General features: G+C 36.2%; 1 long non-coding RNA gene across 1 annotated transcript; it reads left to right on the plus strand.

The window, feature by feature from the left end:
• The first annotated feature begins 17,880 nt into the window (after positions 1–17,880).
• On the plus strand, positions 17,881–18,588 carry LOC131224001 (uncharacterized). Its single transcript, XR_009160791.1, has 2 exons — positions 17,881–17,960; positions 18,354–18,588. It is a non-coding gene; the product is annotated as an uncharacterized LOC131224001 (long non-coding RNA).
• Positions 18,589–19,780: the final 1,192 nt, after the last annotated feature.

The following is a 19,780-nucleotide window of genomic DNA, read 5'->3' on the forward strand; positions in this document are numbered from 1 at the left end:
GAAGCTACTTTTCATGATTCGTGGCAATGGATATGCTAAGTTGATCCATGCCCCAAAACCCTCTTCTTTTCTATACACAGTTCAATCAATTAGGTTTCTTATTACAAGGATCCAAATTAATATGATTCGGCCCATTTTTAGTGATCCAAACCTTTGACATTGGCCATTTCGATGAATAAAAATCATTGACATGCTTGAACCATTCAGTGGATCCAAATTATTCATATGATTAGGCTCATTCGGCGACCCAAACTTATCATACGTTTGAAGTTGCTTTTCATGATCCGAACTCAATATATATGCAAAGTTGATCTATGCTCTAAACCCTCTTTGTTCTATCCACAATTCAATCGATAAGGTTTCCTTTTAGAACGATCCAAATTAATATGATTTGGCCCATTTCTAGTGATCTAAACCTTTGACATTGGCCATTTCGATGGATAAAAATCATTGACATGCTTTGTGCCATTCAATGGATCCAAATTATTCATATGATTAGGCTCATTCGACGATCCAAACTCGTACAATTGAAGTTGCTTTTCATGATCCAAACTCAACATATGATTGAAGGTGCTTTTCATGATCCAAACTAAGCCTATGGTTGAAGCTACTTTTAATGATTCATGGCAATGGATATACTGAGTTGATCCATGCCCTAAAAACCCTCGTCTATTCTAGACACAGTTCAATCAATTAGGTTTCTTATTACAACGATCCAAATTAATATGATTCGGCCCATTTCTAGTGATCTAAACCTTTGACATTGGCCATTTCGATGGATAAAAATCATTGACATGCTTGTGCCATTCAGTGGATCCAAATTATTCATATGATTAGGCTCATTCGACGATCCAAACTCGTACGATTGAAGTTGCTATTCATGATCCAAACTCAACATATGATTGAAGGTGCTTTTCATGATCCAAACTAAGCCTATGGTTGAAGCTGCTTTTAATGATTCATGGCAATGGATATACTAAGTTGATCCATGCCCTAAAAACCCTCGTCTATTCTAGACACAGTTCAATCAATTAGGTTTCTTATTACAACGATCCAAATTAATATGATTCGGCCCATTTTTAGTGATCCAAACCTTTGACATTGGCCATTTCGATGAATAAAAATCATTGACATGCTTGAGTCATTCCGTGGATCCAAATTATTCATATGATTAGGCTCATTCAGCGATTCAAACTCATCATACGTTTGAAGTTGCTTTTTATGATCCGAACTCAACATATGATTAAAGCTACTTTTCATGATCCAAACTCATCATATGATTGATGTTGCTTTTCATGATCCATGCCAATGGATACTGTAAGTTGATCCATGCCCTAGCCTCTTCTGTTATATGCAAAATTCAATCGATGAGGTTTCCTTTTACAACGATCCAAATTAATACGATTTGGCCCATTTCTAGTGATCCAAACATTTGACATTGAGCCATTCAGTGGATCCAAATTTTTCATATGATTAGGCTTATTCAGCGATCCAAACGCATCATACGATTGAAGCTACTTTTCATGATCCAAACTCAACATATGATTAAAGCTACTTTTCATGATCAAAACTCATCCTTTAGTTGAAGCTGCTTTTCATGATGAAAGGCAATAGATATGATAAGTTGATCCATGTCCAAAAACCCTCTTCTATTCTATACTCAATCCAATCAATCAGGTTTCTTTTTACAACGATCCAAATTAATATGATTCATCCCATTTTTAGTGATCTGAACCTTTGACATCGGCCATTTTGATGGATAAAAATAATTAACATGCTTGTGCGATTCAGTGGATCCAAATTGTTCATATGATTAGGATCATTCGGCGATCCAAACTCATCATACGAATGAAGCTACTTTTCTTGATCCAAACTCATCATATGGTTGAAGATGCTTTTCATGATCCATGGAAATTGATATGCTAAGTTCATCTATGCCCTAAGCCCTCTTTTGTTCTATACACAATTAAATCATTTAAGTTTCTTTTTACAATGATCCAAATTAATATGATTGATTAGGATGATTTCTAGTTATCCAAATTAATATGGATGAAGATGCTTTTCATGATCCATGGCAATTGATATGTTAAGTTCATCTATGCCCTAAACCCTCTTTTGTTCTATACACAATTAAACCATTTAAGTTTCTTTTTACAATGATCCAAATTAATATGATTGATTAGGATGATTTCTAGTTATCCAATCCTTTGACATTGGCCATTTTGATGGATAAAAATCATTGACATGCTCCATTCAATGGATCCAAATTGTTCATATGATTAGGATCATTCAGCAATCCAAACTCATCATATGAATGAAGCTACTTTTCCTGATCCAAACTCATCATATGGTTGAAGATGCTTTTCATGATACATGGCAATTGATATGCTAAGTTCATCAATGCCCTAAATCCTCTTTTGTTCTATACACAATTAAATCATTTAAGTTTCTTTTTACAATGATCCAAATTAATATGATTGATTAGGATGATTTCTAGTTATCCAATCCTTTGACATTGGCCATTTTGATGGATAAAAATCATTGAGATGCTTAAGCCATTCAATGGATCCAAATTGTTCATATGATTAGGCTCATTCCGCGATCCAAAAACATCATACGATTGAAGCTGCTTTTCATGACCCAAACTCAACATACGATTGAAGCTACTTTTCATGATCCAAACTCATCATATGGTTGAAAATGCTTTTCATGATCCATGGCAATAGATATGCTAAATTGATCTATGCCCTAAACCCTCTTCTGTTCTATACACAATCAAATCATTTAAGTTTTTTTAATTTTTACAACGATCCAAATTAATATGATTGATTAGGCTCATTTCTAGTGATCCAATCCTTTGACATTGGCCATTTTGATGGATAAAATCATTGACATGCTTGTGCCTTTCAGTGGAACCAAATTGTTCATATGACTAGGCTCATTTGGCGATTCAAATACATCATACGATGGAAGCTGCTTTTCATGATCCAAACTCAACATATTATTGAAGCTGCTTTTCATGATCCAAACTCATCCTATGGTTGAAGCTGCTTTTCATGATCAATGGCAATAGATATGCTAAGTTTATCCATGCCCTAAACCATCATCTATTCTATACACAATTCAATCAATCAGGATTCTTTTTATAATGATCCAAATTAATATGATTCGGCTCATTTCTAGTGATCCATCGGCCTTTGTATTTACTATTTCCTTGGATATCTCTCTACCAAGATAATTGTTGCTGGTTTTTGATAATCTATTGCTTGTCATTTGAATTCATTGTTGTTTTTGAGGAGCACATGATGACAAGATGGAACTCATTATTTAAAACTATTTTTCATTGCATTCTGTTAACTTTAGTATGAACTGCTATATAAAGGATCATGAAAGTTGAGCCCCCAATGTTGTTCATTGATGGTGTGTGCGTCAGATATCTAATTTACAAGAGGACGGGCCTACACTTGATTATCAAATAAGCTAAGTGCATGATTATTATTATTGAATCTTTGCCAGCGTATCTAAGTTTTTCTCAAAGCATTGTCTTTTGGAAATGGAATTTATTTCTAGAGCTAGTTTTCACTTTTGGCAATCTGGAATTCGAGCGGAATCCAATTCTTGATTTTAAACCATTTATGATTCTTTGTGAAAAGATACTTTTCAAATTCGTAGAAATCAAATTCAAATTCCAGGTTGCCAAATACAACTGATAAATAGAAAATTTCAATAATCCAATTACTAGAAGTGGATTCCTAAGTAATTTTTAATTCCTAGTTTCCAAACGGCCCATAAATTCCTTTGAAGACATCTCTAACCTCTCTTTTACCACTCTATCTACTTTATGCTCCCTCCCACTTTGAAGACATCTGTAATCTCTCTTCCACCTATTTATACACCATGTGTTACATACTAGTTCAATTGTCAACAACAACAGAAGAAAAAATATCTTTTTGTTCCTTTTCAGTTTTATTCTAATACCCTTGTGGATTAGCTTATATTAAAAACACAATGAATTTGAACCATGGCTTGATCATTTAGTGTGTGTGACCCATGTGGTGTCCCATGCGGTGTAGTGCATTCATACAATAGCACTTTGAAAGTCCATGAGCTTTCTAAGTGCACTTGCTGTCACATTGACTGTTGACCATTTGATGCTGCTAATGTATTTTAATTCTTTCATAAGTCCTGTTTACTGATTTATTGCTTTTAGAGTACTACTGATTCTTTTTTCTTTTTTTCTTTTTTTATATATTTTTTTATATTACTATTTTTATTATTATTTTTTTTTTAAAGGATGATAGCAAGTTTGACTTTAAGAAACTTGTTAGTGAGAGCTGGGTAGAACAATCAAGAAGGGAACGGAAGCGCAACTAAGGCTGACTTCTTGGTAGAAACTCCTCAATTGGCGATGCATTACCCACATGCCTAAGTTGTAAGTATCTTTCGATGCAATGTACTTGCCTGCCCATAGTTGGCAGTTGTTAATGGGAAACAATCTTTCTGAGAAAGAAATACATAAGCTTGGTTTAAGATCAATTATAAGTAAAAAAAATTTAACTTAAAAAATTTCTTACTCGCTTCAGCCCACATGCCTAAGTTGTAAGTATCTTTCGATGCTATGTACTTACCTGCCAATAGTTGGCAGTTGTTAGTGGGAAACAATCTTTCTGAGAAAGAAATACATAAGCTTGGTTTAAGATCAATTATAAGTAAAAAAAATTAACTTAAAAAGTTTCTTACTCGCTTCAGCATAATAAGTAGAAACCAACTAAGCTACTTGAGGCATAAGTATCTTATCTTAAGTAACTTGTGATCCAAACGCCCCCTTGTGAAAGAAACAAGTTGCAGTTTTCACAATGTAGTTTCCCATGGTTTAACTATATGTACCCTCTTAAAACTTTTCCTCCCTCATATGCACTTGTCAGACCAGTGAGTCTGATTTATAATGGAAAAAAAATATGATTGAAAAGTTAATCACTTCATCTTAGTAAGTAGAAACCAAGATGAGCTACTTGATGCATAAGTAGCTTATCTTAAGTAACTTACGATCCAAACACCTCTTTAGTGAAATATACAAGTTGCAGTTTTCACAATGTAATTTCCTGTGGTTTAACTATATGTACCCTCTTAAAATATGGAAAACAAGTATGGTTGTGCAACATTGATTAGAGCAGTGTTTGTTTGTTTGGCAGATAGGTGATGGAAACTCTGATGGAAAGCTTGATATATCAGAGCAACAAAAATCTGTATTCTCAGCATACATTCTAGTGTTTCTTGCAGCTGCGAAACACATTCTCAATGTCATCTCTTACCCTTTTGCCAATCTTTTGATCCATTAGGGCTGGATTCTTAGATTTAGTCATGTGCAGGTTGTTTACGTATTGGATCAAGTCTGTGCCTTAGACAATGGGATGTTTTTGCAAATACAGAAGTGGACCAAGAAACTACCCAAAGTTTTTTTAAGGAAAAGATTCACCCTTTTGCTTCATTTAGTATTGTCCAAACCCACACGGTATCTCCACCCTGGCGGCTGACCATAATACACTTACAGTAAGCTCCTCTTCTCTAAATGAGAGCAATTGGAAAGTTTGTACAAAATATGTGTTTGCAGTTGTCATTAAAGAAGAATTGAATGACTTTTACCAAGTTTCTAAGGCGCAGATAAATGATATCTAAGTTATAACCCCGTCATCCTTTAGTAGATCATGTAAGCCAATTCCCTTCCATAAGGAATGATTTGAATTGAAGTATTCAACAGCAAATTCCTCAAAGGGGCAGAAATAACATCACTAGCATGAGAGCAAGGTCACGAGAAAGAGATCGAGACCCTTCACCGTGTTCTGTGAAGAATATAGATATTCCAGAGACTAACAATCGTCATCTTGACCAGTTTGGCTTCCACATCTAAAACTGCAGATACCCACAGCTCCTTTCTGCTATCTCAACTCCCAAGCCCACAAATAAATTCAGCCCACAAATGTATTTCTTGCAATATTTCAAAATTTGAATGATATTTGTCACACTGCTGACACTAACATTGTTTTCTAATATGTGCTACCAAAAAATTGGATATGGGCTGCCTTGCAGTTCTATTTGCAATTGAATTGTTTTAACTCCATGCTTTATATTTACTTGATATGGATTTATTGATAGTTTCCAGCAATGATTATTGTATTTTTCAAAACTGTGGTACTAATTCCCTGCTTGAACTGTTAGGATTACCTTCACTCCAACCATCCAGCATTGTAGCATGGGAACAGTTATTGGACTGTGTCTGCGAGTTAAGCTGATGCGCGGTTTTCCTCCACATTTCAAGGTCAGTTAGTGCACCTAATCCTATCTTGACAGGGCTAAGATTTCATCATCTGCTGCAAGGTTGAACTTGGAAGAAGCCCATTTATACTTTCACTTTCTTTTTGAGGAATAACAGAGCTTAATAACATATACTTATCTGTGGTTTAATATGTCATCAATTAATCCATGTTATAATGTTTTTGTCAAAGGTATTCTGTTTTGCCATTTGTATCTAAATGTGAATTCTTTTCTTGATTTCTTTATCATTTTGTCATTTTTTCAGTTCCCGTTTCAATTTCTAAAAAAATCATATTTTAGTTGATGGTTCGTAATTACCTTGAATCAGCACCATTTATCCTGCTAAGATTTGTTTTTCCTTTCATCATGCTCATTGTATTTAGACTCGGAACTGTCCTTGAATGGAATCTTTTTGGAGAATTGAATTCCATCGTGGGGGGCAAAAGCTAATCATTCATGTAAGCTAAATCTCATCCTGTGCACCCTGTACTAATTTATGTTTACCTTTCATGGTTGCTTAAATGCTACAGAATTAAGTTTGACAATCGGGCTTCTACCCATGTTGCACGTGTGGACACATTCATTTGCATCTAAATGTGAATTCTTTTCTCGATTTCTTTATCAATTTGTCATTTTTTCAATTCCCGTTTCAATTTCTAAAAGATCTTTTAGTTGATGGTTCGTAATTACCTTGAATTAGCACCATTTATCCGGCTGAGATTTCTATTTTCCTTTCATCATGCTCAATGTATTTAACGTGCTTCGGCAATTTAGTGGATTTGAACTTCTTATATGATTCGGGCCCATTCAGCGATCCACATGCATCATATATATGATTTGTGCTGTTGTTAGTGATCTAAGCTCATCATAAGATTGAAGCCTCTTTTCATGACCCATCCCAATGGGTATGTTAAGTTGAACCATCTATTCGTAATATTTGAGGTTGGTTCTCAGTTTTCTACTTCGTTAATTTTGTAAGACCCTCTTCAGTTCTAAACACAATTCAAACAATCAAGTTTCTTTTTACTACGATCCAAATTCATATGATTGGGCCCATTTATAGTGATCCAAACCTTTGACATGGGCCATTTTGATGGATAAAAAAACATTGACATGCTTGGGCCATTCAGTGGATACAAATTGTTCATATAATTCGGCTCATTCAGCTATCCAAACTCATCCTACGATCGAAGCTACTTTTCATGATCCAAACTCATCGTATGGTTGAACCTACTTTTCATGATACAAACTCATCATATGATTAAAGCTGCTTTTCATTATCCTTGGCAATAGATATGCTAAGTTGATCCATGCCCAAAAATTTTTACCAACCTCTTCAACTTTACTAATGATCGAAACTGTTCATATGATCTGGCCCATTTCTAGTGATCCAATCCTTTGACATGCTTGGGCCATTTCAATTTAGCAGATTTGTACTTCTTATATGCTTCAGCCCATTCAGCGATCCAAATGATTAAAGCTGCTTTTCATGATCCTTGGCAATGGATTTGCTTAGCTTGATCCATGCCCAAACTTTTGTAGGACCCTCTTCAGCTTTACAAATGATCCTAATTGTTCATATGATTTGGCCCATTTCTAGTGATCCAAACCTTTGACATGCTTGAGCCATTTCAATGGATCAAAACCTTTAACGTGCTTGGGCCATTTAGCGGATTTGAACTTCTTATATGATTCGGCCCATTCAGCGATCCAAACGCATCATATGATTTATGCTGCTATTCATGATCCTTGGCAATGGATATGCTTGATGCATGCCCAAACTTTTGTAGGACCCTCTTCAGCTTTGCAAATGATCCTAATTGTTCATATGATTTGGCCCATTTCTAGTGATCCAAACCTTTGACATGCTTGGGCCATTTCAATGTATCTAAACCTTTAACGTGTTGGGCCATTTAGTGGATTTGAACTTCTTATATGATTTGGCCCATTCAGCGATCCAAATGCATCATATGATTTGTGCTGTTGTTAGTGATCTCTCATCATAAGATTGAAGCCTCTTTTCATGACCCATCCTAATGGATATGTTAAGTTGAACCATCTATTCGTAATATTTGAGGTTGGTTCTCAGTTATCCACTTCATTAATTTTGCAGGACCCTCTTCAGTTCTAAACACAATTCAAAAAATCAAGTATCTTTTTACTACGATCCAAATTCATATGATTTGGCCCATTTATAGTGATCCAAACCTTCGACATGGGCCATTTCGATGGATAAAAAACATTGACATGCTTGGGTCATTTAGTGGATACAAATTGTTCATACAAATCGGCTCATTCAGCTATCCAAACTCATCCTACGATTGAAGCTACTTTTCATGATCCAAACTCATCATATGATTGAACCTACTTTTCATGATCCAAACTCATCATATGATTAACGCCGCTTTTCATTATCCTTGGCAATGGATATGCTAAGTTTCGATCATTAGCTATCCAAACTCATCATATGATTAAAGTTGCTTTTCATTATCCTTGGCAATGGATATGCTTGGGCCATTCAGTGGATACAAATTGTTCATATAATTCGGCTCATTCTGCTATCCAAACTCATCATATGATCTAACCTACTTTTCATGATCCAAACTCATCATATGATTAAAGCCGCTTTTCATTATCCTTGGCAATGGTGGATATGCTAAGTTGATCCATGCCCAAAAATTTTTAGGAACCTCTTTAACTTTACTAATGATTGAAACTGTTCATATGATCTGGCCCATTTCCAGTGATCCAAACCTTTGACATGCTTGGGCCATTTCAATGGATTAAAACCTTTAACGTGCTTAGGCAATTTAGCGAATATGTACTTCTTATATGCTTCGGCCCATTCAACGATCCAAATTATTAAAGTTGCTTTTCATGATCCTTGGCAATGGATATGCTTAGTTGATCCATGCCCAAACTTTTGTAGGACCCTCTTCAGCTTTACAAATGATCCTAATTGTTCATATGATTTGGCCCACTTCTAGTGATCCAAACCTTTGACATGCTTGGGCCATTTCAATGGATCAAAACCTTTAACGTGCTTGGGCCATTTAGCGGTTTTGAACTTCTTATATGATTCAGCCCATTCAGCGATCCAAACGCATCATATGATTCGTGCTGCTATTAGTGATCTAAACTCATTATATGATTGAAGCCTCTTTCCATGACCCATCCCAATGGTTAGGTTAAGTTGAACCGTCCATTCGTAATATTTGAGGCTGGTTCTCAGCGATCCACTTTAGTTCTATACACAATTCAAAGAATAAATTTCTTTTTACAATGATCCAAATTCATATATTTTGGCCCATTTCTAGTGATCCAAACCTTTGACATGGGCCATTTGGATGGATAAAAAACATTGACATGCTTGGGCCATTCAGTGGATACAAATTGTTCATATAATTCGGCTCATTCGGCTATCCAAACTCATCCTACGATTGAAGCTACTTTTCATGATCCAAACTCATCATATGATTGAAGCTACTTTTCTCATGATCCAAACTCATCATATGATTAAAGCTGCTTTTCATTATCCTTGGCAATGGATATGCTAAGTTGATCCATGCCCAAAATTTTATAGGACCCTCTTCAACTTTACTAATGATCGAAACTGTTCATATGATGGCCCATTTCTAGTGATCCAAACCTTTGTCATGCTTGGGCCATTTCAATGGATCAAAACCTTTAACGTGCTTAGGCAATTTAGCGGATTTGAACTTCTTATATGCTTTCGCCCATTTGGCGATCCAAATGCATCATATGATTCGTTCTGCAATTAGTGATCTAAACTAATCATATGATTGAAGCCTCTTTCCATGACCCATCCCATTGGATCTGTTAAGTTGAACCATATATTCGTAATATTTGAGGCTAGTTCTCAAGGATCCACTTAGTTAATTTTGTAGGACCCTCTTCAGTTCTATACACAATTCAAACAATCAAGTTTCTTTTTACAATGATCCAAATTCATATGATTTGGCCCATTAATAGTGATCCAAACCTTTGACATGGGTCATTTCGGTGGATAAAAAACGTCGACATGCTTGGGGCATTTAGTGGATCCAAATTGTTCATATGATTTAGCTCATTTAGCGATCTAAACTCATCATAGGATTGAAGCTGCTTTTCATGATCCAAACTTATATGATTGAAGCTGCCTTTCTTGATACAAACTCATCATATGATTAAAGCTGCTTTTCATGATCTTTGGCAATGGATATACTAATTTGATCGATGCCCAAAATTTTGTAGGACCCTCTTCAGGTTTACAAATGAACCAAATTGTTCATATGATTTAGCCCATTTCTAGTGATCCAAACCTTTGACATGCTAGGGCCATTTCAATGGATCAAAACCTTTAACTTGTTTGGCCATTTAGCGGATTTGAACTTCTTATATGATTCGGCCCATTCAGCGATCCAAATGCATCATATGATTTGTGCTGTTGTGAGTGATCTAAACTCATCATAAAATTGAAGCCTCTTTCCATGACCCATCCCAATGGATATGTTAAGTTAAACCATCTATTCGTAATATTTGAGGCCGGTTCTTAGTTATCCACTTCGTTAATTTTGTAAGACCCTCTTCAGTTCTAAACACAATTCAAACAATCAAGTTTCTTTTTACTACGATCCAAATTCATAAAATTTGGCCCTTTTATAGTGATCCAAACCTTTGACATGAGCCATTTCGATGGATAAAAAACATTGACATGCTTAGGGCATTCAGTGAATCCAAATTATTCATATGATTTGGCTCATTCAGCGTTCCAAACTCATCATAGAATTGGAGCTGCTTTTTATGATCCAAACTCATCATATGATTAAAGCTGCTTTTCATGATCCTTAGCAATGGATATGCTAATTTGATCGATGCCCAAAATTTTGTAGGACCCGCTTCAGCTTTACAAATGAACCAAATTGTTCATATGATTTGGCCCATTTCTAGTGATCCAAACCTTTGACATGCTAGGGCCATTTCAATGGATCAAAACCTTTAACTTGTTTGGCCATTTAGCGGATTTGAACTTCTTATATGATTCGGCCCATTCAGCGATCCAAATGCATCATATGATTTGTGCTGTTGTGAGTGATCTAAACTCATCATAAAATTGAAGCCTCTTTCCATGACCCATCCCAATGGATATGTTAAGTTAAACCATCCATTCGTAATATTTGAGGTTGGTTCTCAGTTATCTACTTCGTTAATTTTGTAGGACCCTCTTCAGTTTTAAACACAATTCAAACAATCAAGTTTCTTTTTACTACGATCCAAATTCATAAAATTTGGCCCATTTATAGTGATCCAAACCTTTGACATGAGCCATTTCGATGGATAAAAAATATTGACATGCTTGGGGCATTCAGTGAATCCAAATTGTTCATATCATTCGGCGCCCATTTCTAGTGATCCAAACCTTTGACATGCTAGGGCCATTTCAATGGATCAAAACCTTTAACTTGTTTGGCCATTTAGTGGATTTTTGAACTTCTTATATGATTCGGCCCATTCAGCGATCCAAATGCATCATATGATTTGTGCTATTGTGAGTGATCTAAACTCATCATAAAATTGAAGCCTCTTTCCATGACCCATCCCAATGGATATGTTAAGTTAAACCATCTATTCGTAATATTTGAGGCTGGTTCTCAGTTATCCACTTCGTTAATTTTGTAGTACCCTCTTCAGTTCTAAACACAATTCAAACAATCAAGTTTCTTTTTACTATGATCCAAATTCATAAAATTTGGCCCGTTTATAGTGATCCAAACCTTTGACATGAGCCATTTCGATGGATAAAAAACATTGACATGCTTGGGGCATTCAGTGAATGTAAATTGTTTATATGATTCGGCTCATTCAGCGTTCCAAACTCATCATAAGATTGGAGCTGCTTTTCATGATCCAAACTCATTATATGATTAAAGCTGCTTTTCATGATCCTTGGCAATGGATATGATAATTTGATCGATGCCCAAAATTTTGTAGGACCCTCTTCAGCTTTACAAATGAACCAAATTGTTCAGATGATTTGGCCCATTTCTAGTGATCCGAACCTTTGACATGCTAGGGCCATTTCAATGGATCAAAACCTTTAACTTGTTTGGCCATTTAGCGGATTTGAACTTCTTATATGATTCGGCCCATTCAGCAATCTAAATGCATCATATGATTTGTGCTGTTGTGAGTGATCTAAACTCATCATTAAATTGAAGCCTCTTACCATGACCCATCCCAATGGATATGTTAAGTTAAACCATCTATTCGTAATATTTGAGGCTGGTTCTCAGTTATCCACTTCGTTAATTTTGTAGGACCCTCTTCAGTTCTAAACACAATTCAAACAATCAAGTTTCTTTTTACTACGATCCAAATTCATAAAATTTGGCCCATTTATAGTGATCCAAACCTTTGACATGAGCCATTTCAATGGATAAAAAACATTGACACGCTTGGGGCATTTAGTGAATCCAAATTGTTCATATGATTCAGCTCATTCGGCGTTCTAAACTCATCATAGGATTGGAGCTGCTTTTCATGATCCTTGGCAATGGATATGCTAATTTTATCGATGCCCAAAATTTTGTAGGACCCTCTTCAGCTTTACAAATGAACCAAATTGTTCACATGATTTGGCCCATTTCTAGTGATCCAAACCTTTGACATGCTAGGGCCATTTTAATGGATCAAAACCTTTAACTTGTTTGGCCATTTAGCGGATTTGAACTTCTTATATGATTTGGCCCATTCAGGGCATCATATGATTTGTGCTGTTGTGAGTGATCTAAACTCATCATAAAATTGAAGCCTCTTTCCATGACCCATCCCAATGGATATGTTATGTTAAACCATCTATTCGTAATATTTGAGGCTGGTTCTCAGTTATCCACTTCATTAATTTTGTAGGACCCTCTTCAGTTCCAAACACAATTCAAACAATCAAGTTTCTTTTTACTACGATCCAAATTCACAAAATTTGGCCCATTTATAGTGATCCAAACCTTTGAGATGAGCCATTTCGATGGATAAAAAACATTGACATGCTTGGGGCATTTAGTGAATCCAAATTGTTCATATGATTCTGCTCATTCAGCGTTCCAAACTCATCATAGGATTGGAGTTGCTTTTCATGATCCAAACTCATAATATGATTAAAGCTGCTTTTCATGATCCAAACTCATGGTATGACTAAAGCTGCTTTTCACGATCCTTGGCAATGGATATGCTAAGTTGATCCATGTTGTTGTTAGTGATCTAAACTCTTTCCGTGACCCATCCCAATGGATATGTTAAGTTGAACCATCTATTCGTAATATTTGAGGCTAGTTCTCAGTGATCCACTTCGTTAATTTTGTAGGATCTTCTCCAGTTCTATAGACAATTCAAATAATCAAGTTTCTTTTTACAACGATCCAGGTTCATATTATTTGGCCCATTTATAGTGATCCAAACCTTTGACATGGGCCATTTCGATGGATTAAAAACATTGACTTGCTTTTCATGATCCATGGCAATGGATATGCTAAGTTGATCCATGCCCTAAATTTTGTAGGTCGCTCTTCTCCTTTACCAATGATCTAATCTGTTCATCTGATCTGGCCTATTTCTAGTGATCCAAACCTTTGAAATGCTTGGGCCATTTCAATGGATCAAAACCCTTGACGTGCTTTGGCCAATTTAGCGGATTTGATTTCTTATATCATTCAACCCCTTCGGTGATCCAAATGCATGATATGATTCGTACTACTGTTAGTGATTTAAACTCATCATATGATTGAAGTCTCTTTCCATGACCCATCCCAGTGGATATGTTAATTTGATCCATCTATTCATAATATTTGAGGTTGGTTCATTCATGATTCGTACTTCGTTAATTTTCTAGGACCCTCATTGGTTCTAAAATCCCAATATGTAAATCCATGCACATGACCTTCCACATGATCCAAATTCATATGATTTGGCCCTTTATAGTGATCCAAACCTTTAACATGGGAGGCCATTTCGATGGATAAACATCATTGACATGCTTGGGCATTCGGTGATCCAAATTGTTCATATATTCGGCCCTTTCGTGATCAAACTTCAACTGCATTTCATACGATCAAATTACTAATGTTGGCCATTTTAGTGATCCAAACTTCATCATATGATTGAACCGCTTTCTAATGATCCAATTATGCATATTGATTTGTATTGTTGATCCATCGACCAAACTTCTAATTGCGGTTCTTTCCATTACTTTCAATGATATGTAAGTTCTAAAATCTATTCATATGATTTGGGCTGTCTAGATCCTTCTTAATTTGTGACCTCATTCTAAACCATTTGACATCAATTTCTGTAGGCCTACATCAAATTCGACAAAATTTCTTTATATGTGATCAACTTGATGAGCCATTTCATGGATTAAACATTTCAATGATTGCCATTTCTGACCATCCAAATGTATCAATATGGTCATTCTTCAAACTCTCATGATTGCGCTTTAGTGATCCAAACTCTCATATGATTAAGTTGTTTATGATCCTTTGCAATGGTATGCTAACTTTGAGATGCTCCAAATTTAGGATTGCTTTACATTGAACCAAATTATTCATATGATTTGGCCATTTCTAGTGAGTCCCACCTTTAATGTGGGCCATTTATGGATCAAACTTATATGTTGAGCCTTTCGATTGACTCTTTATATTCGGCCATTGATCCATAATGCATCATAAATTTTGTTGTTTATGATCAAACTCTCATATGATTGAAGCCTCTATCTTACATGACCCATCCCAATGGATATGTTAGTTAATCTTTCTATTCATATATTTGATTTGTTCTCACTGATCCACTTCGTTAATTTTGTAGGATCCTCTTTAGTTTTATACACAATTCAAACCTTTCAACTTTACTTTTTAATGATCCAAATTCATATGATTTGGCCCATTTATAGTGATCCAAACCTTTGACGATTGGCCATTTTGATGGATCAAAAACATTGACATTCAAGGGTTATTTCGATGATCCAAATTGTTCATATGATTTGGCTCATTCTGCGATCCAAACTCACATATGATTGAACTTGCTTTTCATGATCCAAACTCATCATATGATTAAAGCTCATTTTCATGATCCATGAACTATTGATATGACTTTGCTCTTTATCCAATCATCATAATGTGTTATGCTAAGTTCGATCCATATTTTCATTAGTGATTCAAACTCTTTGACTGCTTGACCCATCCCAATGGATATGTTAAGTTGAACCATCTATGTACGTAATATTTGAGGCTAGTTCTCAGTGATCACTTGTTAATTTTGTAGGATCTTGTTCAGTTCTATACAAAATTCAAATAGAATCGAGTTTCTTTTTATAACAATCCAAATTCATATGATTTGAGCCCATTTCTAGTGATCCAACCCTTTGACATGGGCCATTTCATTGGATAAAAAACATTGACATCCATGTTTTTCATGTTCCATGGAATTGGATATGCTAAGTTGATCCATGCATCCTTATAATTTTGTAGGCGCTTCTTGACTTCTATATAACAATGATCAAATGATCATATGATTTTGCTTTTGTAGTGATCCAAACTTTCATATGATTTGGGCCGTTTCATTGATCCAAACCTTTGACATGGGCCAATTTGATGGATAAAAATCATTCATGTATTTTTAGCGATTTAATCTGTTCATATGACTCGGCCCATTCAATTCTAACTCATCATACGATTGAAGTTGCTTTCCATGATCCAAACTAACTATGTTAAGTTGATCCATCTTATTCATAATATTTGAGGTTGATTGCTAAGTTGATTCATGCCCAATATGTTGTAGGACCCTCTTTGTTCTATACATAATGATTTAAACTGTTCATATGATTTGGGCCATTTCCTAGTGATCCTAAACCTTTGACATGCTTGGCCATTGATGGAAATCAAAACACTTTCATGTTTGGGCCATTTATGAGATAGAATCGTTCTTATATGATTTGGCTATTCGGCCATTCCAAATGTCATACATATGATTTTAGTTGTTCATGATCATAAATTCATCATATGATAATGAAGATCTGGCTGGATTGCCATGTGATCCATGCCCAAACATTTTAAGTTGATCCTGATCTATTCAATACTATTTTGATTTGGGCATCTCATTGATGCTAACTTTACATCTTGGGCAATATGGACCCTTCAGTTTGGGATACACAATTCTTATAATGAGTCAGGTCTCTTTTCAACCATCCAAATTCATATATTTGCTTTTAGTGATCTAAACCTCATTGATCATGGGCCTATTCTAGACCCTCTTGGATATAAGAACATTGATCGTGCTTATTGGCCATTTAGGGATCCAACATTGATTCATTTGACATCCAAATTGCTTATTCGAGGATCTAAACTCTCATATGATTGAAGTTTTGACCTTTTCATGGAATGAGGACCATTTCGATTATTTGTTTGGTTCTGAACTTCTGTAATTATGTAGGTCCCTTTAGTTTTCAATATTCAAAGATCAAGTTTTCTTTTTAGTGATCAAATTCATATATTTGGATTTAAGTGAAAACCTTTTTCCATGGGCCATTTATGGATATTGTTAAGGTTATTCATCCAAATTGTTATTTGAGGTTGGTTCTCTATGATACACATCTTTAATTTTGTAGGACCCTCTTCAGTTTGATACATAATTCAAACAATTATGTTTCTTTATACGACGATCCAAATTCATATGATTTAGCCCATTTCTAGTGATCCAAACCTTTTGACATGGGCCATTTCGATGGATAAAGGTGATAGCTTTAATTGAAATCCCTTTTTTATTTTTTTATTTTTTTATTTTATTTATTTATTTATTTTTATTTTTTTTGTCTTGGGAAATGCCATCGAACTAAATAGGTGTTGATTGTATGGCGAGAATTTTGTATGTTTATGAGAAGTGAGGGATTGTATGGTCCCCTGCCTTATATGTATTATCTCTTGGAGTCTTTAGTTTAGAGATGTGGGCCTGACATTTTGATGATTTTAAAGCGTTGGTTTTATTGTCCCAATCATGGTGAAAAGTTCATCAGAAAATATAAAAAAGTTTCACGAGTGGAAGATCCTAGCAACCAATCTTTCAAGTATGAATGTTTGTCATGCTATTCTCTTGATTGTGCATTTAGTGGCCACCATTCGAAGGCTTAACATTGTCCCATCTGGGCAATTTTTGTGGCCCCATCCTTGGTGATCAACAGGTTTTATAACTGAGCCAAGGGTCTCACTTGTATGGGCGCGGGGCCTGATGCCGCTAACCCTCTTTGTGCTTATATAAGCATTGATCTCTATATGGGCCTCACTTGTATGGGCGTGGGGCCTGATGCCACTAACCCTCTTTGTGCTTATATAAGCATTGATCTCTATATGGCATTGGAAATAATTGGTAACTAGCTCTAACCATTGATTGGATTCGACATCCTAAAAATTGTTATGAGTAGAGGAATTTATTCATAGATTATTTTGACCTTTTGCCATTGAATGCAGACTGGTTTCTGGATTATGTTTTGTTTGTTCATGGTAATTGCAGGGTGTGAAAAAATAAAAATAAAAAATGCTAGGGGCCCGTTGTGATGTTTTTGCAGATGTGTCTCCCACACCATCAGTTGATCAGCCTGATTGACAGTCCAGATCATCTACATTTGGCTGGACATGATGCATATCTTGGATGTTTTATTCTCAGGGCTGTCAATGGGCTAGGCTTGGGCCCGCCATGCAAAATGGAAATTTTGAATAGGCCCAGGTTGACAGACCCAGCCTAAACAATTCAAAATTTGGGTCGAAGCCAATCCCTAGCCAGGCCTCTTAATGGCCCTGCTTATTCATGTGTCAGGTCTGCATGTGTAGCCACGTCTAGATGCACGTGGCCTTAGGAAAGAACCTTTACTGATTATCTTCTTTCCATATTGAGCAGTCTCTTAAATGAAATTCATCAGCTGACATTGCATTTCATTTGTTGTTAGAATCAAGCAAATTCCTTGTTCCTTTATTCATTTCAACATGTTTTCTCATGTGCAGGAACTGCTAAGGATTGCATCTTTGCAACATCTGAAAGGATTGCTAGGGATAGTTCATTTCACTACTAAGATGGGATTCTAAAACAAATGGGCGCCATGGCTATCAAGTACATACGTCATGGTGGACCCCACGGCATGGGACACATGTTGTGTGGACAGCATTGCCCACAAATGTGGGCCCCATACAAACATCTCGGTGGGGCCTAAGGAAGGCTACAAAGGTGGACGTCCACCCAGCCCTAAGCCTCAGGTGGTTTGGTCACTTGACTCTCAGGTTCACCACGATTTTCGGACCCACTCTATTACTAGCTGAACAAATGGATGGTGTGAATATACCATAGATCATCTAGCTGGACAACCTAGATAAAACATTACATCATGGTGACCCCTGCCCTAAAAATAAAACTATCGAGACTAAATAAACCCAAACATCATGATGGACCCTATTGTCCAGTGGGCTACCTATATAACCACATACATCATGGTGGACCCAACTGTCCAGTGTGCCTCCTCATAAGTCGCAAATGACGGTGGGCCTGGGCCAGGGGTTCAATCAAGAGACCCTGATTGCCTATTGGATAGTGCTCTATGGGCTCCAACATTATATATGCATTTTATCCATGCCGTCCATCTATTTTTCATATCATTTTTGGGCATGAGCCCAAAAACCAAACAGATCCAAATCTCAAGTGGACCACACCACACGAAAATAGTGGTGATTGAATGCCCACCATTAAAAACTTCCTAGGGTCCATTGTAATGTTTATTTTTCATCCAACTTGTTGATTAGGTCACAAAGACCTAACTAGAACCAAAATTTTGTGGCCCCAAGAAGTTTTTAATGGTGGGTGTTTAATCACCATTGTTTCCTATTGTGTGGTCTATATGAGATTTGGATCGTCCTCATTTTTGGTTTTTGGCCATAAAATGATATGAAAAAATGGATGAATGGAGTGGATACAACACATACATTATTGTGGGGGCCATAGAGCACCGGCTAGTAACTACTGGCTACTGAGCAGTAGGCCAGTAGGCAGTCCGCTTTCTCAATCATGACTGTTCCCGAGGACGGAGAGGATTTTCTATACACATCATGTGAAGATAGAAAAACATGTGGTTAGTAGAACATATGCATCACGGTGATTGCCCAGGGAAGTTACAAATAGGGCTCACCCATGCCAGGTCCACGTGACCCAATGGGCAAGTGGGGTGGCCCAAAACATCACGGCAGGCCCTACCAAGTTTCAACGGTGGTCTTCAATCTCTAATGTTCCAAGTGGTGGGACCCACTAATCTTTGGTTCAGATGCTATTTATGTTATCTCCTCCACACGGGTCACACATGACGTAGTGAATAGGTTTGATGTAAAACAAATTTCACGGTTGGCCCTAGGAAGCTTTCAACAGTGGATATTCATTTACTATTGTT

The sequence above is a fragment of the Magnolia sinica genome, chromosome 13 (assembly GCF_029962835.1).
Source record: "Magnolia sinica isolate HGM2019 chromosome 13, MsV1, whole genome shotgun sequence".
NCBI lineage: Eukaryota > Viridiplantae > Streptophyta > Magnoliopsida > Magnoliales > Magnoliaceae > Magnolia > Magnolia sinica.